The sequence below is a fragment of the Salvia splendens genome, chromosome 5 (assembly GCF_004379255.2).
Source record: "Salvia splendens isolate huo1 chromosome 5, SspV2, whole genome shotgun sequence".
In the NCBI taxonomy this organism is placed as follows: domain Eukaryota; kingdom Viridiplantae; phylum Streptophyta; class Magnoliopsida; order Lamiales; family Lamiaceae; genus Salvia; species Salvia splendens.
In genome coordinates, this window is record NC_056036.1 from 27,281,150 (window position 1) to 27,308,785 (window position 27,636).

Consider the following 27,636-nt stretch of genomic DNA (forward strand, 5'->3'; position numbering starts at 1 on the left):
CGGCGACTCGAAGAATGTATCAAAATCCGGCGCCCACTTGAACACCCTCATCGGATGATTATTCATATACCAAATCGGACTACCATTAGGACCGTTTATCACCTTGGCATAATCAGCCACTTCTTGTAATTGGAGTAGTATGTGCTTAGCATTCAAGTATTTCCAAGTGTAAGTTCCAACTAGCCCCATGCACCCTAATCTTTTTTGAATTTGGAATGAAGATGGGAGCGAGTTGGAGAACTTCCCCACAATGGCTAGTCCTAGTTTCTTCGAGAGATATTTCATTTCTAGATCGGTAAAGGAAAGATAAGGGGTACCTTCGGAGCTTCCGACCGACCCCATAGGTGTGGCCTTGCCGGCGTCAATCAGGATTGGCTCGGCCTTATGGGTCTTGTGTGGATTTGGAGCTCCCACCATGGACCCCGTCCCCTCATGTGAGAAGAAATCTTTAGCCTCCTTCCAAGCATTCGCCGGCGGCGCCACCATTTTCGGCGGAGACTCCGGCGGCCGAGCACCGGGACCACGTTCATCTTTGCCTCCATCATTGTCGAGAGGGAGATGGATGGCACATGGTGCTACATTTGAATTCCAAACGTTATTATCCACAAATGGTGCAACATTTTCTTTCCCATGTAAAGTCTCCCTTATCTTTTCCTCCTTTGGTGAGTCACATGCAACCACACCATCACATGCCAACCCATCCTCACACCTAGGCTTCACGTGAGAGGATGTACTTGCAACATCCATCTTGTTGACCAACTCACACTCCAAACTTGGAGCATCAAGACTCCGGCCAGCCGGCGCCGGCGACATTCTGGCCGTTCCCATTTTCATTGGAACGCTCCCTTCTTAGGCCATTTGAGCAAGAGAATTCAACATCTCCCCAATAGGGAGCTGCTCGCTTACCGCCGACCTCTTCCTTTCACCATGGATTTCGGCGAGTTCATCAACCATTTCAAAAACCATCTTCTTCTTAGCCCAACTAACCTCCAAACCAGATTCAAGACCGGCTCGTTTGAGGGCTCTTCGAGCTTTCTCCGGGTGGGGTGTGCCAACCCTTTTTGTTTTAGGCCGTGAAATCGAAGAAAAATTCCACTCCGGTGAGGAGAGCTCTGCATCGTGTGATCCAAAGCCGCGGCCTCCCCCTTCGGCAGCTCACCACCGGACTTCACCATTTGCCGGATGCAACAATCACATTTCACCTCCCTCAAAGGGGAGGGAGGGAGAGTGGACGAATTCTAGAGAGAAGGGAGAGCTTCTCTCACCTCCCTCATAGGCCTATAGAACAGATCCTGTTCAAGTAAGGTCGTAAAACCATAACTTAAGGGGGAAAACACACATAAATAGACCTAACAATATAACTGTTACAAATAAGGGCAAGCAATAATTTGAACCCTAACCTAAAGAAATTATGTAAAAATTTTAAGTTTCTGGATACAGCACCTGAGCATTTTTCTCATTCCAACCGGGAATAATAAAAAGTAAATGGATCAACTTTTCAACAGATGGATCCAAATCTGTTTGTTATTCAACCTGCTCTTTAAAAGACACAATAGCTGAAACAAAAAATTCATAAATTAAAAATTGAAGTACAAATTTTTTATTATTTATTTTTAATCAAACACCTTCACGGTGGAGGGTTCGTGGGTCCCTCATCCCTAAATTGCCAAAAAGGATCAAAATGTTACAATGAGATCAATCATTCCCCTCACATGGGTTACAAGCTTTTACAAAATTAAGAAAATATACACTACAGAGTAGGACGAGGACACGCCGTGGGTGCTAGACACCTACCTACTCTACGGTGTCCACTCTCGTGCATGGGTCGGTAAGTCACTTTGAGGGGGCTGTTGGGATGGCTCTTGATCTTCTTCTTGGATACGAAAGTTGGGGACCCCTATCTCATCTAGCCGGATCATGGCTTTAAGGTGTCTCGGTAGTGAGTGGTCACTCATGCGGTGGAAGTCGTCTCCGTTTAGGCCCATTTTTGCAAGAAGGCCGGTTTGTTCCCCTCCCTGTGGATGAAGGTAGCTCGGGTGGTAAGATGGCGCTTGTGATTGGCCAAAAGCGCCATAGCTCGGCAGATATGAGCCGGCCCCCAGTTTGGCCCATTGAGGAGCCTGACGGCTTGGTCGGCATCTGATTCAATCCAAATTGGGTGTGTGAATTCCGAGGCAATTTCTAACCCAAGATGGATAGCCAAGAGCTCCGCTTCAAGAGCTGAGTGGGCTACGAGTGGGGTGGCGAAGGCTGCAAGAACCTTGCCTGCATGGTCTCGCACAATTCCGCCCCCTTCGGCTTTTCCTGATTCTTCAACATAAGCCCCATCTGTGTTGTGTTTGATCCATGGCTCGTCCGGGGGGTTCCACATAATCGGCATCACAAGTGGCCTAGACCTCCTGATGTCCGCCTGGCTCGGGACGTTGATTCGGAGTTGCACCCCTTTCCAGTGTTTTGGTTTGATACTCTCATTGGCCATGCTATTCCGGACAAACATCTACACCTGCCAAACCACATTATAAGGCTTGAATTGCATCGAATGGTGTCGACTTCTATTCCGCTCCGCCCAAAGGAACCATAGAATGAGGTATGGCATGGCTCGGGAGAGGTGTCTCTTTCCATGCTGTTGAGTTCTACGTGACCATATCTCAATTCTCTCCGGGATTGTGTCATGTATTCGGAGGGGCGGGGACGATCCCGCGAACCATGGGTCGAATTCCCTCCAAACGCTAGCGGCACCCCCACCTTGAATGAAATGGTGTTGAAGTGACTCGACGTCTGGCCTGTGGGGGCAGCATTGGCATTTGGATGCCAATTCCATTTTCCGCCATTGAAGTTTTGTATCCGTAAGGATTCGGTTGGAGAGGAGCCTCCAAATGAAAACAGAGATGGATGAGGTGAGGATCGCCTTCCATACATCGTCTAGTCCCTGGATAATCGGTCCTTGAGTTCGGATTGTCTCCCACGTTGTCGTAAGTGAGAAGTCTCTTGAGCTGGACAGCTTCCATCTCGGTATGTCCGGTTGCCCGGGGATGATCGGCATGGCGAGGACTTTTGAAATAACCCATTGCGGTAGGCCGGCTTGTTCATGTAGGAGCTAAAGTTTCGGTTCATCCCAGGCTTCATCTTTGATAAAACTGCCACAAGTGTAAGGGGGTCGCCCCTCTCGTCAAGGCAAAATTCCCTGATGCCGGTGTCACCAAGCCAAATGTCGTCCTAGAAGTAGATCCTTCCGAACCCCACCAGCCAACGAATGTGCGGTTGTGCTTTGGCCCGGACCTTCAGGAGTCTTTTCCACGCAATGCTATTCCTGCCCGTGGGTCTCGCGGTGAGTGGGGAAACCTTGTCACAGTATTTTGCCATCATGTATCTTGCCCAAAGAGAATTTTGCTCCCGAAATCGCCACCACAGTTTGAGGTTGAAAGCACGTAGCACCTCTTTAATCTTTCGGACACCAAGCACTTCCTCGTTAGTGGGTCGGCAAATCTGGTCACACCCGATCCAGTGTGCCTTTTCTTCTCTACAGTGGATCCCCAAAAAAACCGAGCCATTTGTAGATCAAGTTGCTTAAGGGCGCCGGCCGTCGGCTCAATGGCCTGAAAAATATGAATCGGCACCGCCGAGTGTGCTCTTAATGAGCGTGAGTCGTCCCCCAAATGATAGGTGCCTGTGAGCCCAACCCGAGACACTAGCCGCAATCTTTTCCTGGAGGAACATAAACATATCTGTGCATTTCCAGGGCCCGGTTGTCTTTCCTTTTGTCGCTAGGAAGTCCGCTACTTTATTTCCTTCTCTTAGGATGTGCGAAATCCTCCATTGAACTCCTCTTAACTCCATGATGATCTTTGCCATGGTGTGCCTTGTTTATGCTGGACCCAGCTGTCTCTTCCCCAACAGCAGACTAATCATTTCGGCATCTGTTTCCAGCCACAAGTTGCTGCCGTGGAGCTTGGCGATTATCACTCCTTCTAACAGAGCTTTTAGCTCAGCTTCGAACCCCGAAGCTGCGTCCAACGAGACGCAGAAAGCCTCCACGGTTTCCCCAAACTGATCTCTCACAATGTCTCCCCCCCTACTCTACCTGTCAGCCCCTCAAAAGAGCCATCTGTGTTGAGTTTTATCCAATGCCAATCTGGCGGCTTCCACAGGACTTTCTCCACCCTTTTCGTCTTGCGTTTTCTAGCATGCATTTCCATGAAGTCTACTCTCGGATCACATTCCACCCATTGATCCGAACCAAGGTGACTCGCCAAGACCAGGTTCTTTAAATAAGTAACAATTCTCTTTCAAACATTCTCCACTTTGAACTCCTTCTCAAGGTGAACACACCCATTTCTTTCTTTCCAAAGGAACTAGAAAATCAGGCATGGGATCATCAAGATACATATGTGGTGTTTATTCCTACTACCCATATGCCTCTGCCACCACCTCAAACGACCCTCTAGGTTATTATGCCCTCCCCTGTCAAACTCCGGAGCTTGTGGAAACCATCTCAAGAAATGCTTCCACACACAAGTTGCTGCTTCACACCATTCACAAAAAGGTGCATCCTTGTCTCCATATCTGGTTTTGAGCAACAGCGGCATTTTGAGGCAAGGGACACTCCCCCATTGCACTTTTGCATCCACGGGAATCTGGTTTGCTAAGAATCTCCAAAGAAACACCGATATTGTAGGGCTAATGCCTTTTCCCCAAATGAACTCATACACCTCCATCTTTTCTCCTTTGTTTCTTATAAGTTCCCAGGCCGAGGACACGGTAAAATTGCCATGTGGAGTCAAAGCACAGCGGCCAATGTCCTCAGCCTCCGTGTTAATTGGTAAGTTCATGATTCTCTCAGTCACCTCTCTCGGCACACCCCACTCATCCAGCAGATCAAGGACATCATCCTTCTTCCATCTAGTATCTGTCCAGAATTCATTCACTCTTACAAACGGTGGAATCCCTGCCTTTGAGCAAAAGGCACTAATCGGCTGATATTCTAACCAAGTATCATCCCAAAATCTAATCTTGCCTTCTCCTAACATCCATCTGATGAGGCCTTTGCATTTAACCCCAGCCTTGAACATCCTTCTCCAAATGGGGCTGAATCTGCTGGACCTATAAATATTTAAAAAGATGAGATTGACCAATATTTCTTATACATATATTGTGCCCATAATGAGTTTTGCTCCTAGAATCTCCACCACAACTTGTAGCTATAGGATTCAACAGTGTCTGCCATGCCCCGTAAGCCAAGGCCTCCCTCTGAAGTGGGTCTGCAGACATCCCTCCACTTAATCCAGTGGGTTTTAGCCGTTGTGTTGCAAGAACCCCAAAAGTACCTGGCCAAGACTTGTTCCAGGATTCTGAGAGCTCCCTTTGTTGGCTCAAGGACTTGGAAAATGTGTACCGAAATAGCTTCAAGAATGCTTTTAACCAAGGTGAGCCTACCCCCAAAAGAAAGGTGTCTATGGCACCAACAAAGAATCTTATGTGAGAACTTATCCTGAATAAACATAAACAGATTAGTCTTCTTCCATCCACGGAAAATGGGAACTCCTAGATAGGTGCAAGAGAGGCTACCTTGCTGAAATCCTTCAATAGAAGCGACATCCGCCGCCCATCCCACATGCTTCTTATCAATGTAGAAACAACTCTTTGCCTCATTAATCTTTTGCCCTGACACTTCCATGTAATACTTGAGGCAGTCCTTGAGATGTTTGAGAGAAGCCCGTCTAGCTTGAGTGAAGATAATAATATCATCCGCATAAGCAAGATGAGATACTTCCATTGAATATCTAGCCGTGCAGTACCTCATCTTCTTGTTCCCCAAAATAAGGCGGTCCAAAGTTCTAGAAAGGTAATCTGCCCCCGTGATGATTTGAAAAATCCAGCTGGGGATCCGTTTATGAGTATTGAGAACCAGCACGGGTTTATACTTATACATCTCTCAATCATCCCCAACCACATCTCCGAGAAACCCATTTTCCTTAACACCTTTAACAAGAACGACCATTGAACATGGTCATAAGCCTTAGCCAAATCTAGCTTAAGGGCCAGATTTGGTGAAGGGTTGCATTTCCAAAGTTCATGGAACAATTCCTGAGCCAACAGAGTATTATCACTCAAGAGACGGTCTTTAATAAATCCACTCTGGTTTGGGACAGTGAGAGCAGGGAGTAAGGGCACCATCCTCATAGCCAAGAGCTTTGAGATGATTTTGTTTGATACGTTGCACAAGCTTATCGGCCTAAACTCCTACCACATAGTGGGATTTTTCTTTTTAGGTATCAAAATGATCATGGTTTCCGCCAAGCCTCTTGGCATCTGGGTACCTTGAAAAAAATCAATGACTGCTTCAGTAACATCAGTACCAACAAGATCCCAGCAGGTTTGGAAAAATAGGGAGGAGAAACGTCCGGCCCCGACGCACTATCTACATATATTAAAAAAACTACCTTTTTGACTTTCTGTTCCGTAGGTAGACTCTCCAGCACAGGAAGGGCGCCATCCTCAATATAATGAAACATATCATCTATGAAATAGATGCACCGGTCAGGAGTTATTTTTCTAAGCATACATTTGCATCAAGCCAGATAAATTATTTCCATTTGAAACAAATTTCTGTGATGCAGGATATTGTGTCTAAAATCCCATTTAAGAGACCGAACATGCAATCATTGTTTCCAGTAAGCTGCAAATCATACGGTTGATGGACATGTTTATACCTAAACAGTGGGATACAATGAACCCTAGATGCAAATGATGGAGACACACCCAGCTGATCTACAAGGACAAGAAGATGGATCCATTGATCATTCAAAGTGGGCCAAAACCAGGCTACCTGAATCAGCTAGTGTTGTAACCCTCACTTAACAAGATCCGAAATCGCATCGAAATAAGTAAGATCATCTTTTATATTCCTTAACCCTGTTTTAATCCACGGATGCATGATTTTGACCTTTTTATTTGATCTGAATGATACTAATTATTGTTAATCAGCCAAGGCCAAGTGTTTTGATGGGTTTAAGTTTTTGATGTCATTTCTTCAATTCAGAGTGTGTATGCTGAAAGCTGCAAAGGAACTAGATGGATAATGTCAGCTTGCATATCCAATGTTTTCTTATTCATGAAATTAAGAGGTAAGAAAATAGAAACAGAACATGTTTCTGCCAAAGTGTCAAATTTTGTACGTCTCTTACTTGTATTATTTTTGAATAGGACGAGAAAACTATGTAGTGATCAGCAAAGTATAACATGATCATCAGATCTAACTGGAAAAAAGATGACAAAAGTTGAGGAAACTCCTCACCAAAGGAGCTCTAAGATAAAAAGAAAATGTCAGATTCGGAAAAAGCACCCAGTCTATTATGAGACAACGAGTATAGTTCCGATTCTTAAGACGTCCCTTAAAAGGTACCACAACAAATTGCTTCCTTCTCCTTGTTATAAATTAATGCAAATTCAATTTTAGAAAGCCTAAATAGAGCCACCTTAGTTCTACACAGCCTATATTGTCCTTGTTTTGAAGGCAGATAGTGCTACTGATAAGGCAGAATGGATAAATACACTAAGAAATATCATCAGTTCAAAAGGAGGACAAGAGAAGGGCGAATCTGGCCCTCCATTGCGCCAAAAGTCTTTCCATGGTTCTCTTGTAAGTTCATTAGCTTCCAAGCACCGCCAAATTTTTCCAACATTTATGTCCTTCTAAGTTCGTTAACTTTGTGGACATAATAAATCCTTAAAGTTGTTCTTATTGCCGTTAAATTTTTTCCGTCGCTTGATTTATAAATCTAAATGTTTGGCTTGTTTTAGTTTCTTTCCGTTTGTAAATTAAAATTTTGGTTGATGTTCTTCTATGCTCATTTACTCCTTGTGTCCTTAGAAATAGGTTACGTGAAGCTTCATGAATTTGTGTTTTTATAATTGTTTCAGCATAGGTTTGTATTTGTATGCTAAAAACTTTCTCTTTAATATGTTTATCACAGACAATCTGACAAGATACTATATGTGATGAAGGTACGGATGCCCAAGTTGCATACGGTTTCCACCATTTATGCAATGAAAGACCTTACCTTACACAAGGTCCCATTTCAAATAAGGTAAGATCATTCTTTTGTTTCCTAACACTGATTTTGATCCACGGGATGCAGCCTGCATGTATTATAGTTTCCCTTATTCACACACCACACCGATACGTACGGACATGTAGTAGTCACCATACAATCGTCCCTCGATCTTTATCGTTCCAACGTCCTCATGATTTTCAGTGATTGGTTTTGTTGAGAACGTGCTTATTCCAAACTTGATCTTTATCGATTTTAATAGTTTTCAATTCCTATGCAAGACTTTCATTGATTTTGGCGTCTTCAATTTGATATGTATTTTTGGCATTGTGTAACTATCCATTAGATTTTTATCTTAAGTTACTTGAGTTTTTTAGCAAATATTTAGCCAAATGTAGGTTGTGTTATTGTATTAAAATTGCATGCATAACCCTTCTCTACTAAATTGAAAATGCAAGGTAGAGAATTGTATGTGCTAGTAGACAGATAATTTATAGAAGTAGCTTATCTAGTTTTATGTACATACACTCAGATTTCTTATGAAGCTCTTACCTTTCTCCCAGCAGTACTTTTGTAATCAGGCAACACTAGGGCATAATGTGTAGAAAGAAACATGGAAGGGTTGGAAAAGAAGAAAAAAAACAGAAAAACCAAGAAAAAAAAGAGGAAGCAGATATGTGAAAAAAAAAGAAAAAAAAAAATGGTGGAAGCATATAGGTGGAAAAAAAGCAAAAAAAACAGAGAGCAAAATCAAAGAAAGAGACGGGGAGCTTCGTGGTGGAGTAGTGGGAGGGGAAGACGGCGATTTGGCGAGGCTTCGACTTAAAGCACTTCTGGAAGACAAATCAAGACCGGAAAATGAGAATGAAAACTTGACTAGGGAAAACCAGCTACCAGAATCAGCTAGTGGAGTACCCTCGCTTAACAGATCCGAAATCCAATGAAAATAAGGTAAGATCATTCTTTTATTTCCTAACACTGATTTTGATCCACGGGATGCATGAATTTTGACCTTTTTATTCTGACTGAATGATACTAATTATTGTTAATCATGGCCTAGGGCCAACGTTTTTTGATTTTTAAGTTTTCTGAGAGCATTTCTCTTCATGTCAGAGTGTGTATGCTGAACGCTGCAAAGGAACTAGAGGGATAATGTCAGCTTGCTATCCAATTTTTTTCTTATTCATGAAATTAAGAGGTGAAGAAAAGAGAAACAGAACGTTTTCTGCCAAAGTGTCAAATTTTGTTATATGTCTGACTTGTATTTATTTTTTAATTAGGTACAAGGACTATTAGAGTGATCAGCAAAGTATATCAATCATCAATATGAATCTAACTGGAAAAAGTCTAGTAATCAAGATAACAAGTATAGTTCTGTCTAAGACTGTCCCTGAAAGGTGCCACGAATATTGATTCCTTCACATTGTGAAATTATTGCAAATTCAATTTTTAGACAACTAAATAGAGCCCCCTGGTATCTACACAGACCATAGTGCCATTGTTTTGAAGACTGAAAGTGCTTCTGACAAGGCAGAATGGATAAATACAGTAAGAAATATCATCAGCTCAAAAGGAGGTCTTAGTGAAGGGTGAATCTGGCCCTCTATTGCGCCGAAGTCTTTCCGATTGTTCTCTTGTAAGTTCATTAGCTTCCAAGCGCTGCCAATTTTTTCCAACATTTATGTCCTTATAAGTTTAATAACTTTATGGACATAATAAGTCCTTAAAGTTGTTCTTATTGCCGTTAAATTTGTTAGCCTCTTGATTTATAAAATCTAAATGTTTGGCTTGTTTAGGTTTCTTTCCGTTTGTGAATTAGAATTTTGGTTGAGGTGCTTCTATGCTCATTTACTCCTTGTGTCCTTAGAAATATTCCAGACATGACGCCTCATGAAATTGTGTTTTATAATTATTTCAGCATAGGTTTGTATTTGTATGCTAAACTTTCTCTTTAATATGTTTATCACAGACAATCTGACAAGATACTATATGTGATGAAGGTACGGATGCCCAAGTTGCATACGGTTTCCACCATTTACGCAATGAAAGACCTTACCTTGCACAAGGTCCCATTTCAAATAAGGTAAGATCATTCTTTTGTTTCCTAACACTGATTTTGATCCACGGGATGCAGCCTGCATGTATTATAGTTTCCCTTATTCACACACCACACCTATACGTACGGACATGTAGTAGTCACCATACAATCGTCCCTCGATATTTATCGTTCCAACGTCCTCATGATTTTCAGTGATTGGTTTTGTTGAGAACCTGTTTATTCCAAACTTGATCTTTATCGATTTTAATAGTTTTCAATTCTTATGCAAGACTTTCATTGATTTTGGCGTCTTCAATATGATATGTATTTTTGGCATTGTGTAACTATCCATTAGATTTTTATCTTAAGTTACTTGAGTTTTTATTAGCAAATATTTAGCCAAATGTAGGTTGTGTTATTGTATTAAAATTGCATGCATAACCCTTCTCTAATAAATTGAAAATGCAAGGTAGAGAATTGTATGTGCTAGTAGACAGATAATTCATAGAAGTAGCTTATCTAGTTTTATGTACATACACTCAGATTTCTTATGAAGCTCTTACCTATCTCCCAGCAGGACTTTTGTAATCAGGCAACACTAGGGCAGAATGTGTAGAAAGAAACATGGAAGGGTTGGAATAAGGGTTGGAAAAGAAGAAAAAAAAACAGAAAAACCACGAAAAAAAAGAGGAAGCTCATATGTGAAAAAAAAAGAAAAAAAAGAAAAATTGGTGGAAGCAGATAGGTGGAAAAAAAAGAAAAAAAACAGAGAGCAAAATCAAAGAAAGAGACGGGGAGCTTCGTGGTGGAGTAGTGGGAGGGGAAGACGGCGATTTGGCGAGGCTTCGACTAAAAGCACTTCTGGAAGACAAAACAAGGCCGGAAAATGAGAAGTAAAACTTGACTAGGGAAAACCAGCTACCAGAATTAGCTAGTGGAGTACCCTCGCTTAACAGATCCGAAATCCAATGAAAATAAGGTAAGATCATTCTTTTATTTCCTAACACTGATTTTGATCCACAGGATGCATGGATTTTGACCTTTTTATTCTGACTGAATGATACTAATTATTGTTAATCATGGCCTAGCGCCAACGTTTTTTGATTTTTAAGTTTTCTGATTGCATTTCTCTTCATGCCAGAGTGTGTATGTTGAACGCTGCAAAGGAACTAGATGGATCATGTCAGCTTGCTATCCAATTTTTTTCTTATTCATGAAATTAAGAGGTGAAGAAAAGAGAAACAGAACGTTTTCTGCCAAAGTGTCAAATTTTGTTATGTGTCTGACTTGTATTTATTTTTTAAATAGGTACAAGGACTATTGGAGTGATCAGCAATGTATATCAATCATCAGTATGAATCTAACTGGAAAAAGTCTAGTAATCAAGATAACAAGTATAGTTCTGTCTAAGACTGTCCCTGAAAGGTGCCACGAATATTGATTCCTTCACATTGCGAAATTATTGCAAATTCAATTTTTAGACAACTAAATATAGCCCCCTGGTATCTACACAGACCATAGTGCCGTTGTTTTGAAGGCTGAAAGTGCTACTGACAAAGCAGAATGGATAAATACAGTAAGAAATATCATCAGCTCAAAAGGAGGTCTTGTGAAGGGTGAATCTGGCCCTCTATTGCGCCGAAGTCTTTCCGATTGTTCTCTTGTAAGTTCATTAGCTTCCAAGCGCTGCCAAATTTTTCCAACATTTATGTCCTTATAAGTTTAATAACTTTATGGACATAATAAGTCCTTAAAGTTGTTCTTATTGCCGTTAAATTTGTCAGCCTCTTGATTTATAAAATCTAAATGTTTGGCTTGTTTAGGTTTCTTTCCGTTTGTGAATTAGAATTTTGGTTGAGGTGCTTCTATGCTCATTTACTCCTTGTGTCCTTAGAAATATTCCAGACATGACGCCTCATGAATTTGTGTTTTATAATTATTTCAGCATAGGTTTGTATGCTAAACTTTCTCTTTAATATGTTTATCACAGACAATCTGACAAGTTACTATATGTGATGAAGGTACGGATGCCCAAGTTGCATACGGTTTCCACCATTTATGCAATGAAAGACCTTACCTTGCACAAGGTCCCATTTCAAATAAGGTAAGATCATTCTTTTGTTTCCTAACACTGATTTTGATCCACGGGATGCAGCCTGCATGTATTATAGTTTCCCTTATTCACACACCACACCTATACGTACGGACATGTAGTAGTCACCATACAATCGTCCCTCGTCTTTATCGTTCCAACGTCCTCATGATTTTCAGTGATTGGTTTTGTTGAGAACCAGTTTATTCCAAACTTGATCTTTATCGATTTTAATAGTTTTCAATTCTTATGCAAGACTTTCATTGATTTTGGCGTCTTCAATATGATATCTATTTTTGGCATTGTGTAACTATCCATTAGATTTTTATCTTAAGTTACTTGAGTTTTTATTAGCAAATATTTAGCCAAATGTAGGTTGTGTTATTGTATTAAAATTGCATGCATAACCCTTCTCTAATAAATTGAAAATGCAAGGTAGAGAATTGTATGTGCTAGTAGACAGATAATTCATAGAAGTAGCTTATCTAGTTTTATGTACATGCACTCAGATTTCTTATGAAGCTCTTACCTTTCTCCCAGCAGGACTTTTGTAATCAGGCAACACTAGGGCAGAATGTGTAGAAAGAAACATGGAAGGGTTGGAATAAGGGTTGGAAAAGAAGGAAAAAAACAGAAAAACCAAGAAAAAAAAGAGGAAGCAGATATGTGAAAAAAAAAGAAAAAAAAAGAAAAATTGGTGGAAGCAGATAGGTGGAAAAAAAAAACAGAGAGCAAAATCAAAGAAAGGGACGGGGAGCTTCGTGGTGGAGTAGTGGGAGGGGAAGACGGCGATTTGGCGAGGCTTTGACTTAATGCACTTCTGGAAGACAAATCAAGACCGGAAAATGAGAATGGAAACATGACTAGGGAAAACCAGCTACCAGAATCAGCTAGTGGAGTACCCTCGCTTAACAGATCCGAAATCCAATGAAAATAAGGTAAGATCATTCTTTTATTTCCTAACACTGATTTTGATCCTTGGGATGCATGGATTTGACCTTTTTATTCTGACTGAATGATACTAATTATTGTTAATCATGGCCTAGGGCCAACCTTTTTTTGATTTTTAAGTTTTCTGTTGGCATTTCTCTTCATGCCAGAGTGTGTATGCTGAACGCTGCAAAGGAACTAGATGGATAATGTCAGCTTGCTATCCAATTTTTTTCTTATTCATGAAATTAAGAGGTGAAGAAAAGGGAAACAGAACGTTTTCTGCCAAAGTGTCAAATTTTGTTACGTCTCTGACCTGTATTTATTTTTTAAATAGGTACAAGGACTATTGGAGTGATCAGCAAAGTATATCAATCATCAGTATGAATCTAACTGGAAAAAGTCTAGTAATCAAGATAACAAGTATAGTTCTGTCTAAGACTGTCCCTGAAAGGTGCCACGAATATTGCTTCCTTCACATTGTGAAATTATTGCAAATTCAATTTTTAGACAACTAAATAGAGCCCCCTGGTATCTACACAGACCATAGTGCGGTTGTTTTGAAGGCTGAAAGTGCTACTGACAAGGCAGAATGGATAAATACAATAAGAAATATCATCAGCTCAAAAGGAGGTCAAGTGAAGGGTGAATCTGGCCCTCCATTGCGCCGAAGTCTTTCCGATTGTTCTCTTGTAAGTTCATTAGCTTCCAGGCACTGCCAAATTTTTCCAACATTTATGTCCTTATAAGTTAAATAACTTTATGGACATAATAAGTCCTTAAAGTTGTTTTTATTGCCGTTAAATTTGTCAGCCTCTTGATTTATAAAATCTAAATGTTTGGCTTGTTTAGGTTTCTTTTCGTTTGTGAATTAGAATTTTGGTTGAGGTGCTTCTATGCTCATTTACTCCTTGTGTCCTTAGAAATATTCCAGACATGACGCCTCATGAATTTGTGTTTTATAATTATTTCAGCATAGGTTTGTATTTGTATGCTAAACTTTCTCTTTAATATGTTTATCACAGACAATCTGACAAGATACTATATGTGATGAAGGTGTGGATGCCGAAGTTGCATACGGTTTCCACCATTTATGCAATGAAAGACCTTACCTTACACAAGGTCCCATTTCAAATAAGGTAAGATCATTCTTTTGTTTCCTAACACTGATTTTGATCCACGGGATGCAGCCTGCATGTAATATAGTTTCCCTTATTCACACACCACACCTATACGTACGGACATGTAGTAGTCACCATACAATCGTCCCTCGATCTTTATCGTTCCAACGTCCACATGATTTTCAGTGATTGGTTTTGTTGAGAACCTGCTTATTCCAAACTTGATCTTTATCGATTTTAATAGTTTTCAATTCTTATGGAAGACTTTCATTGATTTTGGCGTCTTCAATATGATATGTATTTTTGGCATTGTGTAACTATCCATTAGATTTTTATCTTAAGTTACTTAAGTTTTTATTAGCAAATATTTAGCCAAATGTAGGTTGTGTTATTGTATTAAAATTGCATGCATAACCCTTCTCTAATAAATTGAAAATGCAAGGTAGAGAATTGTATGTGCTAGTAGACAGATAATTCATAGAAGTAGTTTATCTAGTTTTATGTACATACACTCAGATTTCTTATGAAGCTCTTAACTTTCTCCCAGCAGGACTTTTGTAATCAGGCAACACTAGGGCAGAATGTGTAGAAAGAAACATGGAAGGGTTGGAATAAGGGTTGGAAAAGAAGAAAAAAAATAGAAAAACAAGGAAAAAAAAGAGGAAGCAGATATGTGAAAAAAAAGAAAAAAAAGAAAAATTGGTGGAAGCAAATAGGTGGAAAAAAAGAAAAAAAATAGAGAGCAAAATCAAAGAAAGAGACGGGGAGCTTCGTGGTGGAGTAGTGGGAGGGGAAGATGGCGATTTGGTGAGGCTTTGACTTAAAGCACTTCTGGAAGACAAATCAAGACCGGAAAATGAGAATGAAAACTTGACTAGGGAAAACCAGCTACCAGAATCAGCTAGTGGAGTACCCTCGCTTAACAGATCCGAAATCCAATGAAAATAAGGTAAGATCATTCTTTTATTTCCTAACACTGATTTTGATCCACGGGATGCATGGATTTGACCTTTTTATTCTGACTGAATGATACTAATTATTGTTAATCATGGCCTAGGGCCAACGTTTTTTGATTTTTAAGTTTTCTATTGGCATTTCTCTTCATGCCAGAGTGTGTATGTTGAACGCTGCAAAGGAACTAGATGGATAATGTCAGCTTGCTATCCAATTTTTTTCTTATTCATGAAATTAAGAGGTGAAGAAAAGAGAAACATAACGTTTTCTACCAAAGTGTCAAATTTTGTTACGTCTCTGACTTGTATTTATTTTTTAAATAGGTACAAGGACTATTGGAGTGATCAGCAATGTATATCAATCATCAGTATGAATCTAACTGGAAAAAGTCTAGTAATCAAGATAACAAGTATAGTTCTGTCTAAGACTGTCCCTGACAGGTGCCACGAATATTGATTCCTTCACATTGTGAAATTATTGCAAATTCAATTTTTAGACAACTAAATATAGCCCCCTGGTATCTACACAGACCATAGTGCCATTGTTTTGAAGGCTGAAAGTGCTACTGACAAAGCAGAATGGATAAATACAGTAAGAAATATCATCAGCTCAAAAGGAGGTCTTGTGAAGGGTGAATCTGGCCCTCTATTGCGCCGAAGTCTTTCCGATTGTTCTCTTGTAAGTTCATTAGCTTCCAAGCGCTGCCAAATTTTTCCAACATTTATGTCCTTATAAGTTTAATAACTTTATGGACATAATAAGTCCTTAAAGTTGTTCTTATTGCCGTTAAATTTGCCAGCCTCTTGATTTATAAAATCTAAATGATTGGCTTGTTTAGGTTTCTTTCCGTTTGTGAATTAGAATTTTGGTTGAGGTGCTTCTATGCTCATTTACTCCTTGTGTCCTTAGAAATATTCCAGACATGACGCCTCATGAATTTGTGTTTTATAATTATTTCAGCATAGGTTTGTATTTGTATGCTAAACTTTCTCTTTAATATGTTTATCACAGAGAATCTGACAAGTTACTATATGTGATGAAGGTACGGATGCCCAAGTTGCATACGGTTTCCACCATTTATGCAATGAAAGACCTTACCTTGCACAAGGTCTCATTTCAAATAAGGTAAGATCATTCTTTTGTTTCCTAACACTGATTTTGATCCACGGGATGCAGCCTGCATGTATTATAGTTTCCCTTATTCACACACCACACCTATACGTACGGACATGTAGTAGTCACCATACAATCGTCCCTCGATCTTTATCGTTCCAACGTCCTCATGATTTTCAGTGATTGGTTTTGTTGAGAACCTGCTTATTCCAAACTTGATCTTTATCGATTTTAATAGTTTTCAATTCTTATGCAAGACTTTCATTGATTTTGGCGTCTTCAATATGATATCTATTTTTGGCATTGTGTAACTATCCATTAGATTTTTATCTTAAGTTACTTGAGTTTTTATTAGCAAATATTTAGCCAAATGTAGGTTGTGTTATTGTATTAAAATTGCATGCATAACCCTTCTCTAATAAATTGAAAATGCAAGGTAGAGAATTGTATGTGCTAGTAGACAGATAATTCATAGAAGTAGCTTATCTAGTTTTATGTACATGCACTCAGATTTCTTATGAAGCTCTTACCTTTCTCCCAGCAGGACTTTTGTAATCAGGCAACACTAGGGCAGAATGTGTAGAAAGAAACATGGAAGGGTTGGAATAAGGGTTGGAAAAGAAGGAAAAAAAACAGAAATACCAAGAAAAAAAAGAGGAAGCAGATATGTGAAAAAAAAGAAAAAAAAGAGGAATTGGTGGAAGCAGATAGGTGGAAAAAAAAAACAGAGAGCAAAATCAAAGAAAGGGACGGGGAGCTTCGTGGTGGAGTAGTGGGAGGGGAAGACGGCGATTTGGCGAGGCTTTGACTTAATGCACTTCTGGAAGACAAATCAAGACCGGAAAATGAGAATGAAAACATGACTAGGGAAAACCAGCTACCAGAATCAGCTAGTGGAGTACCCTCGCTTAACAGATCCGAAATCCAATGAAAATAAGGTAAGATCATTCTTTTATTTCCTAACACTGATTTTGATCCACGGGATGCATGGATTTGACCTTTTTATTCTAACTGAATGATACTAATTATTGTTAATCATAGACTATGGCCAACGTTTTTTGATTTTTAAGTTTTCTGATGGCATTTCTCTTCATGCCAGAGTGTGTATGCTGAACGCTGCAAAGGAACTAGATGGATAATGTCAGCTTGCTATCCAATTTTTTTCTTATTCATGAAATTAAGAGGTGAAGAAAAGAGAAACATAACGTTTTCTGCCAAAGTGTCAAATTTTGTTACGTCTCTGACCTATATTTATTTTTTAAATCGGTACAAGGACTATTGGAGTGATCAGCAAAGTATATCAATCATCAGTATGAATCTAACTGGAAAAAGTCTAGTAATCAAGATAACAAGTATAGTTCTGTCTAAGACTGTCCCTGACAGGTGCCACGAATATTGATTCCTTCACATTGTGAAATTATTGCAAATTCAATTTTTAGACAACTAAATATAGCCCCCTGGTATCTACACAGACCATAGTGCCGTTGTTTTGAAGGCTGAAAGTGCTACTGACAAAGCAGAATGGATAAATACAGTAAGAAATATCATCAGCTCAAAAGGAGGTCTTGTGAAGGGTGAATCTGGCCCTCTATTGCGCCGAAGTCTTTCCGATTGTTCTCTTGTAAGTTCATTAGCTTCCAAGCGCTGCCAAATTTTTCCAACATTTATGTCCTTATAAGTTTAATAACTTTATGGACATAATAAGTCCTTAAAGTTGTTCTTATTGCCGTTAAATTTGCCAGCCTCTTGATTTATAAAATCTAAATGATTGGCTTGTTTAGGTTTCTTTCCGTTTGTGAATTAGAATTTTGGTTGAGGTGCTTCTATGCTCATTTACTCCTTGTGTCCTTAGAAATATTCCAGACATGACGCCTCATGAATTTGTGTTTTATAATTATTTCAGCATAGGTTTGTATTTGTATGCTAAACTTTCTCTTTAATATGTTTATCACAGACAATCTGACAAGTTACTATATGTGATGAAGGTACGGATGCCCAAGTTGCATACGGTTTCCACCATTTACGCAATGAAAGACCTTACCTTGCACAAGGTCCCATTTCAAATAAGGTAAGATCATTCTTTTGTTTCCTAACACTGATTTTGATCCACGGGATGCAGCCTGCATGTATTATAGTTTCCCTTATTCACACACCACACCTATACGTACGGACATGTAGTAGTCACCATACAATCGTCCCTCGATCTTTATCGTTCCAACGTCCTCATGATTTTCAGTGATTGGTTTTGTTGAGAACCTGCTTATTCCAAACTTGATCTTTATCGATTTTAATAGTTTTCAATTCTTATGCAAGACTTTCATTGATTTTGGCGTCTTCAGTATGATATCTATTTTTGGCATTGTGTAACTATCCATTAGATTTTTATCTTAAGTTACTTGAGTTTTTATTAGCAAATATTTAGCCAAATGTAGGTTGTGTTATTGTATTAAAATTGCATGCATAACCCTTCTCTAATAAATTGAAAATGCAAGGTAGAGAATTGTATGTGCTAGTAGACAGATAATTCATAGAAGTAGCTTATCTAGTTTTATGTACATGCACTCAGATTTCTTATGAAGCTCTTACCTTTCTCCCAGCAGGACTTTTGTAATCAGGCAACACTAGGGCAGAATGTGTAGAAAGAAACATGGAAGGGTTGGAATAAGGGTTGGAAAAAAAAAAGAAAAACAAGGAAAAAAAAGAGGAAGCAGATATGTGAAAAAAAAGAAAAAAAAATTGGTGGAAGCAGATAGGTGAAAAAAAAGAAAAAAAATAGAGAGCAAAATCAAAGAAAGAGACGGGGAGCTTCGTGGTGGAGTAGTGGGAGGGGAAGATGGCGATTTGGTGAGGCTTTGACTTAAAGCACTTCTGGAAGACAAATCAAGACCGGAAAATGAGAATGAAAACTTGACTAGGGAAAACCAGCTACCAGAATCAGCTAGTGAAGTACCCTCGCTTAACAGATCCGAAATCCAATGAAAATAAGGTAAGATCATTATTTTATTTCCTAACACTAATTTTGATCCACGGGATGCATGGATTTTGACCTTTTTATTCTGACTGAATGATACTAATTATTGTTAATCATGGCCTAGGGCCAACGTTTTTTGATTTTTAAGTTTTCTGTTGGCATTTCTCTTCATGCCAGAGTGTGTATGCTGAACGCTGCAAAGGAACTAGATGGATAATGTCAGCTTGCTATCCAATTTTTTTCTTATTCATGAAATTAAGAGGTGAAGAAAAGAGAAACATAACGTTTTCTGCCAAAGTGTCAAATTTTGTTACGTCTCTGACCTATATTTATTTTTTAAATCGGTACAAGGACTATTGGAGTGATCTGCAAAGTATATCAATCATCAGTATGAATCTAACTGGAAAAAGCCTAGTAATCAAGATAACAAGTATAGTTCTGTCTAAGACTGTCCCTGAAAGGTGCCACGAATATTGCTTCCTTCACATTGTGAAATTATTGCAAATTCAATTTTTAGACAACTAAATAGAGCCCCCTGGTATCTACACAGACCATAGTGCCGTTGTTTTGAAGGCTGAAAGTGCTACTGACAAGGCAGAATGGATAAATACAGTAAGAAATATCATCAGCTCAAAAGGAGGTCAAGTGAAGGGTGAATCTGGCCCTCCATTGCGCCGAAGTCTTTCCGATTGTTCTCTTGTAAGTTCATTAGCTTCCAGGCACTGCCAAATTTTTCCAACATTTATGTCCTTATAAGTTGAATAACTTTATGGACATAATAAGTCCGTAAATTTGTTTTTATTGCCGTTAAATTTGTCAGCCTCTTGATTTATAAAATCTAAATGTTTGGCTTGTTTAGGTTTCTTTTCGTTTGTGAATTAGAATTTTGGTTGAGGTGCTTCTATGCTCATTTACTCCTTGTGTCCTTAGAAATATTCCTGACATGACGCCTCATGAATTTGTGTTTTATAATTATTTCAGCATAGGTTTGTATTTATATGCTAAACTTTCTCTTTAATATGTTTATCACAGACAATCTGACAAGATACTATATGTGATGAAGGTACGTATGCCCAAGTTGCATACGGTTTCCACCATTTACGCAATGAAAGACCTTACCTTACACAAGGTCCCATTTCAAATAAGGTAAGATCATTCTTTTGTTTCCTAACACTGATTTTGATCCACGGGATGCAACCTGCATGTATTATAGTTTCCCTTATTCACACACCACACCTATACGTACGGACATGTAGTAGTCACCATACCATCGTCCCTCGATCTTTATCGTTCCAACGTCCTCATGATTTTCAGTGATTGGTTTTGTTGAGAACCTGCTTATTCCAAACTTGATCTTTATCGATTTTAATAGTTTTCAATTCTTATGTAAGACTTTCATTGATTTTGGCATCTTCAATATGATATGTATTTTTGGCATTGTGTAACTATCCATTAGATTTTTATCTTAAGTTACTTGAGTTTTTTTAGCAAATATTTAGCAAAATGTAGGTTGTGTTATTGTATTAAAATTGCATGCATAACCCTTCTCTAATAAATTGAAAATGCAAGGTAGAGTAGACAGATAATTCATAGAAGTAGCTTATCTAGTTTTATGTACACACACTCAGATTTCTTATGATGCTCTTATCTTTCTCCCAGTAGGACTTTTGTAATCAGGCAACACTAGGGCAGAATGTGTAGAAAGAAACATGGAAGGGTTTGAAAAGAAGAAAAAAAAAAAGAAAAACAAGGAAAAAAAAGAGGAAGCAGATATGTGAAAAAAAAGAAAAAAAAATTGGTGGAAGCAGATAGGTGAAAAAAAAGAAAAAAAATAGAGAGCAAAATCAAAGAAAGAGACGGGGAGCTTCGTGGTGGAGTAGTGGGAGGGGAAGATGGCGATTTGGTGAGGCTTTGACTTAAAGCACTTCTGGAAGACAAATCAAGACCGGAAACTGAGAATGAAAACTTGACTAGGGAAAACCAGCTACCAGAATCAGCTAGTGAAGTACCCTCGCTTAACAGATCCGAAATCCAATGAAAATAAGGTAAGATCATTATTTTATTTCCTAACACTAATTTTGATCCACGGGATGCATGGATTTTGACCTTTTTATTCTGACTGAATGATACTAATTATTGTTAATCATGGCCTAGGGCCAACGTGTTTTGATTTTTAAGTTTTCTGATTGCATTTCTCTTCAGGTCAGAGTGTGTATGTTGAACGCTGCAAAGGAACTAGATGGATAATGTCAGCTTGCTATCCAATTTTTTTCTTATTCATGAAATTAAGAGGTGAAGAAAAGAGAAACATAACGTTTTCTACCAAAGTGTCAAATTTTGTTACGTCTCTGACTTGTATTTATTTTTTAAATAGGTACAAGGACTATTGGAGTGATCAGCAATGTATATCAATCATCAGTATGAATCTAACTGGAAAAAGTCTAGTATTCAAGATAACAAGTATAGTTCTGTCTAAGACTGTCCCTGAAAGGTGCCACAAATATTGCTTCCTTCACATTGTGAAATTATTGCAAATTCAATTTATAGACAACAAAATAGAGCCCCCTGGTATCTACACAGACCATAGTGCCGTTGTTTTGAAGGCTGATAGTGCTACTGATAACGCAAAATGGATAAATACACTAAGAAATATCATCAGTTCAAAAGGAGGACAAGAGAAGGGTGAATCTAGCCCTCCATTGCGCCAAAGTCTTTCCATGGTTTTCTTGTAAGTTCATTAGCTTCCAAGCACTGCCAAATTTTTCCAACATTTATGTCCTTCTAAGTTCATTAACTTTATGGACATAATAAGTCCTTAAAGTTGTTCTTATTGCCGTTTAATTTGTCCGTCGCCTGACTTATAAAATCTAAATGTTTGGCTTGTTTTATTATCTTTCCGTTTGTAAATTAAATTTTGTTCTATGCTCATTTACTCCTTGTGTCCTTAGAAATATTCCAGACGTGAAGCTTTCCGTTTGTAAATTAAATTTTGTTCTATGCTTTATAATTGTTTCAGGATAGGTTGGTATTTGTATGCTAAAACTTTCTCTTTAATATGGTTATTACTGACAATCTGACAGAGGTATGGATGCCCAAGTTGCATACGGTTTCCACCATTTACGCAATGAAAGACCTTACCTTGCACAAGGTCCCATTTCAAATAAGGTAAGATCATTCTTTTGTTTCCTAACACTGACTTTGATCCACGGGATGCAGCCTGCATGTATTATAGTTTTCCTTGTTCACACACCACACCTATACGTACGGACATGTAGTAGTCAGCATACTATCGTCCCTCGATCTTTATCGTTCCAACGTCCTCATGATTTTCTGTGATTGGTTTTGTTGAGAACCTGTTTATTCCAAACTTGATCTTTATAGATTTTAATAGTTTCAATTCTTATGCAAGACTTTCATTGATTTTGGCGTCTTCAATATGATATGTATTTTTGGCATTGTGTAACTATCCATTAGATTTTTATCTTAAGTTACTTGAGTTTTTATTAGCAAATATTTAGCCAAATGTAGGTTGTGTTATTGTATTAAAATTGCATGCATAACCCTTCTCTAATAAATTGAAAATGCAAGGTAGAGAATTGTATGTGCTAGTAGACAGATAATTCATAGATGTAGCTTATCTAGTTTTATGTACATACACTCAGATTTCTTATGAAGCTCTTACCTTTCTCCCAGCAGGACTTTTGTAATCAGGCAACACTAGGGCATAATGTGTAGAAAGAAACATGGAAGGGTTGGAATAAGGGTTGGAAAAGAAGAAAAAAAAACAAAAAAACAAGGAATAAAAAAGAGGAAGCAGATATGTGGAAAAAAAGAGGAAAATCAGTGGAACAAATGTAGAAATAAAACAGAAAAAGAAGACAAAAAAAGAAGGTGATATGTGAAAAAAATGAAAAATTGGTGGAACAGATCTAGAAAAAGAAAAAATATAGAGAGCTGAATCAAAGAAAGAGACGGGGAGCTTCGTGATGGAGTAGTGGGAGGGGAAGACGACGAATTGGCGAGGCTTCAACTCGAAGCACTTTTGGAAGAGAAATCAAGATCGGAAAAATGAGAATGCAAACTTTACTAGGGAAAACCAGCTAGGGGAGTACCCTCACTTAACAGATCCGAAATCGCTTGAAAATAAGGCTGCCAAATATTCTTTTAGGGTTGTCTCATGAAGCTTCTTCCCGGTACCTACAGCCCGGAGTGCTGTTGTTTTGCAGGATTTCTTATGAAGCACTAACCTTTCTCCCTGCATGCAAGATTTTTATTAAAGAGGAGATATGAAAACTAACGGCTGAAGCTGCGGATGGTTCGTGTTGAATGGATAAACAGCACGAGGATTTGGCGAGGCTTCAACTTGAAGCACTTCTAGAAGAGAAATAAAGACCAGAAAATGAGAATGCTAACTTGACTAGGGATAACCAGCTATCAGAATCAGCTAGTGGAGTACCCTCGCTTAACATATCTGAAATTGCATGAAAATAAGGCTGCCAAAAGGAGGTCAAGTGAAGGGTGAATCCTAGCGTAGTGAAGGGTGAATCCTAACATTGCCAAATTTGTCCAATACTTATGTCCTTAAAGCTGATCTAATTGCCATGAAATTTGTCAACCGCTTGATTTTTAAATTCTTAATGTTTGGCTCGTTTGATGTATATCAGGATTTTTGTTAAAGAGGAGTACGAAAACTAATGGCTGGAGCTGCGGATGGTTCATGTTGAATGGATAAACAGTTCAAGTGAGTTCCTTGACTTGCCCAACTACCAGTGTTATCAATCTCGTATGGCGGCTTATGGCGGCTTGCCTAAAAACCGCCACAGGGATATGGCGTATTAGTATTGGCGTATTAGTATGGCGGATATGGCGGTCAATAATTAAATAAATAAAATAATACTTATTATTTATACATAATTAAAAAATTTGAAAATAACAAAAATATAACATCTAAAACTCTTAAAACAATTAATAAATCTTAAGCTAAATCTCTCTTTTTATCGTAAGTTTCCCCTTACATTTTAGCTTTGATGCATCATTCCTATTGAATATGCATTGCTTGACTTGTCACATACTCACATGGACCTTTTGTCTTGTTTATGGATCTGTTTCTATGCTATCATTCATCTATATTACATGTTGATTATGAAGGAACTTGAAGTTGAAGGGGAGCTTCCAGAGTAGGTTTCTTGTTGTCAAGAAGTATTTTATAATCATCTCAGCATGGGTTTTTATTTGAATGCTAAACTTTCTCTTTAATATGGTTATTACTGTCACTCTGACAAAATACTACGTGTGTTATGAGGGTATGGATGCCCATGTTGCGTACGGTTTTGCTACATTTACACAATGAAAAACCTTACCTTGCTGAAGGTCCCATTTCTAATAAGGTAAGATCATTCTTCCATTTCCAAACACTGATTTTGATCCACGGGATGCATGAAATTCTGATATAATGACCCAACATCAAGATTAGGGATGTCAATCCAGCCAAAACCCGTGAGTCAACCTGAACAACGGCCGATAAAAATTATAGGGTTGACATACCTAATCAAGATCCTTGGTTTTCAATTGAATGCTTTCATTTTCGTATATATTCTCTTTTTAACATTCATTATTTGCTCCACGTCAAAAGTATTTGAATTCAATATAATCTACAATGATGTGATGCTTATGAGCTGGTGAATGCTAAGTGTAAATAATTTGTTATTAATGAAAAATAATTTTCTGTTAACCAATATATGCACTCACAATCATCTATTTCCAGATTATTAAAAATAAGCACAAAATCAGGAACTATAGAAATTATGCATGGTTTAATTCTAATAGTACATAATTTGCTTAACTAAAAAATAATTTTCTGTTTCATTAAGCCAGGCATAATTTCTTTAGTTCTTGATTTTTGTGCTTATTATTATTAATAATATGGAAATAGATGATTGTGAATGCATATATTGGTCGAATAACAGATTCAAAACAATTATAATCCTAATAATTGTCTTTCTCATTATTTTAAGTTCATAAATTACATGGAATAAACACCAACCAATCACAACTATTAGTATAGCACACAAGGATTTGAGTTAATTCACAAGTTTAATAAAATCCATATTTATGGTGCAACACCCATTGCTTAAGTACAATTTTCCATGATTTATTTTTTACAAAGATTATATCTTACTTTCATAATTCTTAATTGTGCATCCCTAATGCAGATGATATACACCATGCAGCAGTTATCCAGGTTTAAGGTTGGTTTTGTGTGACATTCTTGTAACTGACCATTAAACATTACTTCTTGAGTCCTTTGAATATTTCCAGATTTATCACTGTATCGACCATGCTAACCAGCTAACTACAAGATTGTCATTATTCTCAAGGTGGTTCTTTATCATTGAAATGTCATCTGAGCTCTTTATCAGCAGTGGTTTTCGTTGCATGAACAACTTTATTATAATATATTTACAAGTTAGCTTCTGGCTTTCTTTTTTGTGTAACCTTCACGTTGTTTAGTTCAATCTTTCAATAATAAGTTGTACCATTATTCAATATGCTTTTCACATTGTTGCCCAGGTCTTTGAAGAACATCATTTAAATTGGGAGCAAATCCCAGTCCCATCAAGTTTGTCTTATCTCTGTCTCATACATAAGAATTAAGATTGTTTCTATTTGCATCACATGAGGTTAGTTAATCTAAATTTTTTTATTTTAACTTCATGGTTTGGCAGCTCCACCATTGAAATTTATTGATTTGCCCGGGGTAGATAAGAGAAATGTTGATGATTTAGTGGCGAGTACCTTCTTAACAAGATTCAATTTCACAGGCACCCGAAGTTGCATCAGCCAAAGCTATTACAATTGTAAAGGAACTAGATGGAGAATACAGTTTGCTATCCTATTTTGTCTTATTCATGAAATTAAGAGGGGGGGAAAATAGAAACATTGTCTGCCATTGTGTCAAATTTTATTATGTGTTTGAGTAACTTATATTTAACTTTTAAATAGCTACAAGAACTGTTGGATTTATCCGATCTGCACTAACCTTTTTATTATGTGTTTGAGTAGCTTATATTTATTTTTTAAATAGGTACAAGAATTGTTGGAGTGATCAAATCAGCGCTAACCTTACTCCTTGCAGGATATTTGTTAAAGAAGACTACAAAACTAATAGTAGGAGCCGCAGATGAGTCGTCTTGACTGGAAAAACAGAAAAGTGAGTTCCTTGACTTGCACTGCTACTTAAAGTAATGTCCTTTCATGATATCAAGACATTAACTTTCCATAACCTATGCATCTTGGAAGAGAGGCATTTTCGTGGGTGGTGGTGTCATTACACTGAAGGTACTTTATATCTGTGTGATACACATTTTACCTAGCCCTCTAGTTTAGTACTAGAATATGCTTATATGCTACACAGAGCTTCTAAAGATGTTAGAAATTGGGGGATTTTAAATAATATATTACAAATACTAGGGAGTCATATGGAGGACGTGTTAATATACCTACTAATCAGAATGGTATTTCATTGCTGCATGTTGTGCATGTTGTGGAGCTGTATGACTTGAACTTGTTTCATTGTTTTTGTCTTAATGGTCCATAACATCTGGTTCGTAAAAGTTTTCATATGATTTTATAGAGCCACAGAAGTTACATCTCGATTAACCAATCCTGTCATTTTGTTGTTGCAACACTCAGGAATTTAACTTTGAAGAAGCTGCAGAAGATGAGGAACCCCCCTCCTCAAAAGAAATGGTTCCACGACTTACTCCCTCCGTCCCATCTCATGTGATAGATTTCTTTTCGGCACGAGAATTAAGAAAATGATATGTATTGAGTTAAAGTGGACACAGTAAAGTATGAGAGAGGAAAAAGTAAGAGGGATAAAGAGAGAACAAAATAAGAAAGAGAGAATAAAGTAAGAGAGAAGGAATAAATTAAGCCATGGTTGAAGTTTTATTTTTAGCTAAAAAAGGAAATCAATCACTTGATATGGGACAACCCAAAATGGAAAGTTGATCACTTAAGGTGGGACGGAGGGAGTATAATTTAATTATTTTGTACCACTATTATTATTATTTAACAATAATTATTTAATTTTTTTATAAATTTAAAATTATGTATCATAGTACATAATAATAATAACTATAATTATAATATTTATAGCTTATAATTATTAGTTTTATAATAGTAAAAAATATGTTATTATTATTTGTAATTGTTTTCATTATTATTTTGCTAATAATTTATAATATTTTAAATAATTCAAATATAATTTGAATTATGAGTAATATAGTAATAAGTAACAATTATTATTTTACAATTTATTTATAGTGTATGACCGACGCCTATGTTTATAGTGTGTTATGTAT

At 37.8% G+C, this 27,636-nt stretch overlaps 1 long non-coding RNA gene across 50 annotated transcripts in view; it reads left to right on the top strand.

Annotated features, from left to right (window-relative positions):
* Positions 1-27,152, top strand: part of LOC121805251 — an 87,111-nt gene extending 59,959 nt beyond the window's left edge. For 9 of the 50 annotated variants that reach the window (XR_006051353.1, XR_006051352.1, XR_006051356.1 and 6 more), the window contains 36 exons: positions 8,618-9,002; positions 9,165-9,249; positions 9,332-9,448; positions 9,538-9,687; positions 10,021-10,134; positions 10,667-11,068; positions 11,231-11,315; positions 11,398-11,514; positions 11,604-11,752; positions 12,111-12,193; positions 12,725-13,119; positions 13,282-13,366; positions 13,449-13,565; positions 13,655-13,803; positions 14,137-14,250; positions 14,783-15,181; positions 15,343-15,427; positions 15,510-15,626; positions 15,716-15,864; positions 16,229-16,311; positions 16,844-17,237; positions 17,399-17,682; positions 17,772-17,920; positions 18,285-18,367; positions 18,900-19,285; positions 19,448-19,532; positions 19,622-19,731; positions 19,821-19,969; positions 20,303-20,416; positions 20,930-21,315; positions 21,478-21,562; positions 21,645-21,761; positions 21,851-21,998; positions 22,351-22,435; positions 22,967-23,810; positions 23,935-24,016. This is a non-coding gene — a long non-coding RNA (uncharacterized LOC121805251). Of the gene's footprint in view, positions 1-7,973; positions 8,088-8,617; positions 9,003-9,164; positions 9,250-9,331; positions 9,449-9,537; positions 9,688-10,020; positions 10,135-10,663; positions 11,069-11,230; positions 11,316-11,397; positions 11,515-11,603; positions 11,753-12,079; positions 12,194-12,721; positions 13,120-13,281; positions 13,367-13,448; positions 13,566-13,654; positions 13,804-14,136; positions 14,251-14,779; positions 15,182-15,342; positions 15,428-15,509; positions 15,627-15,715; positions 15,865-16,197; positions 16,312-16,840; positions 17,238-17,398; positions 17,683-17,771; positions 17,921-18,253; positions 18,368-18,896; positions 19,286-19,447; positions 19,533-19,621; positions 19,732-19,820; positions 19,970-20,302; positions 20,417-20,929; positions 21,316-21,472; positions 21,563-21,644; positions 21,762-21,850; positions 21,999-22,350; positions 22,436-22,963; positions 23,811-23,934; positions 24,017-25,482; positions 25,648-25,840; positions 26,481-26,569; positions 26,609-26,962 lie in introns of those variants that run through there. The other 41 variants (XR_006051381.1, XR_006051389.1, XR_006051377.1 and 38 more) reach the window with 39 other exon arrangements.
* Positions 27,153-27,636: the final 484 nt, after the last annotated feature.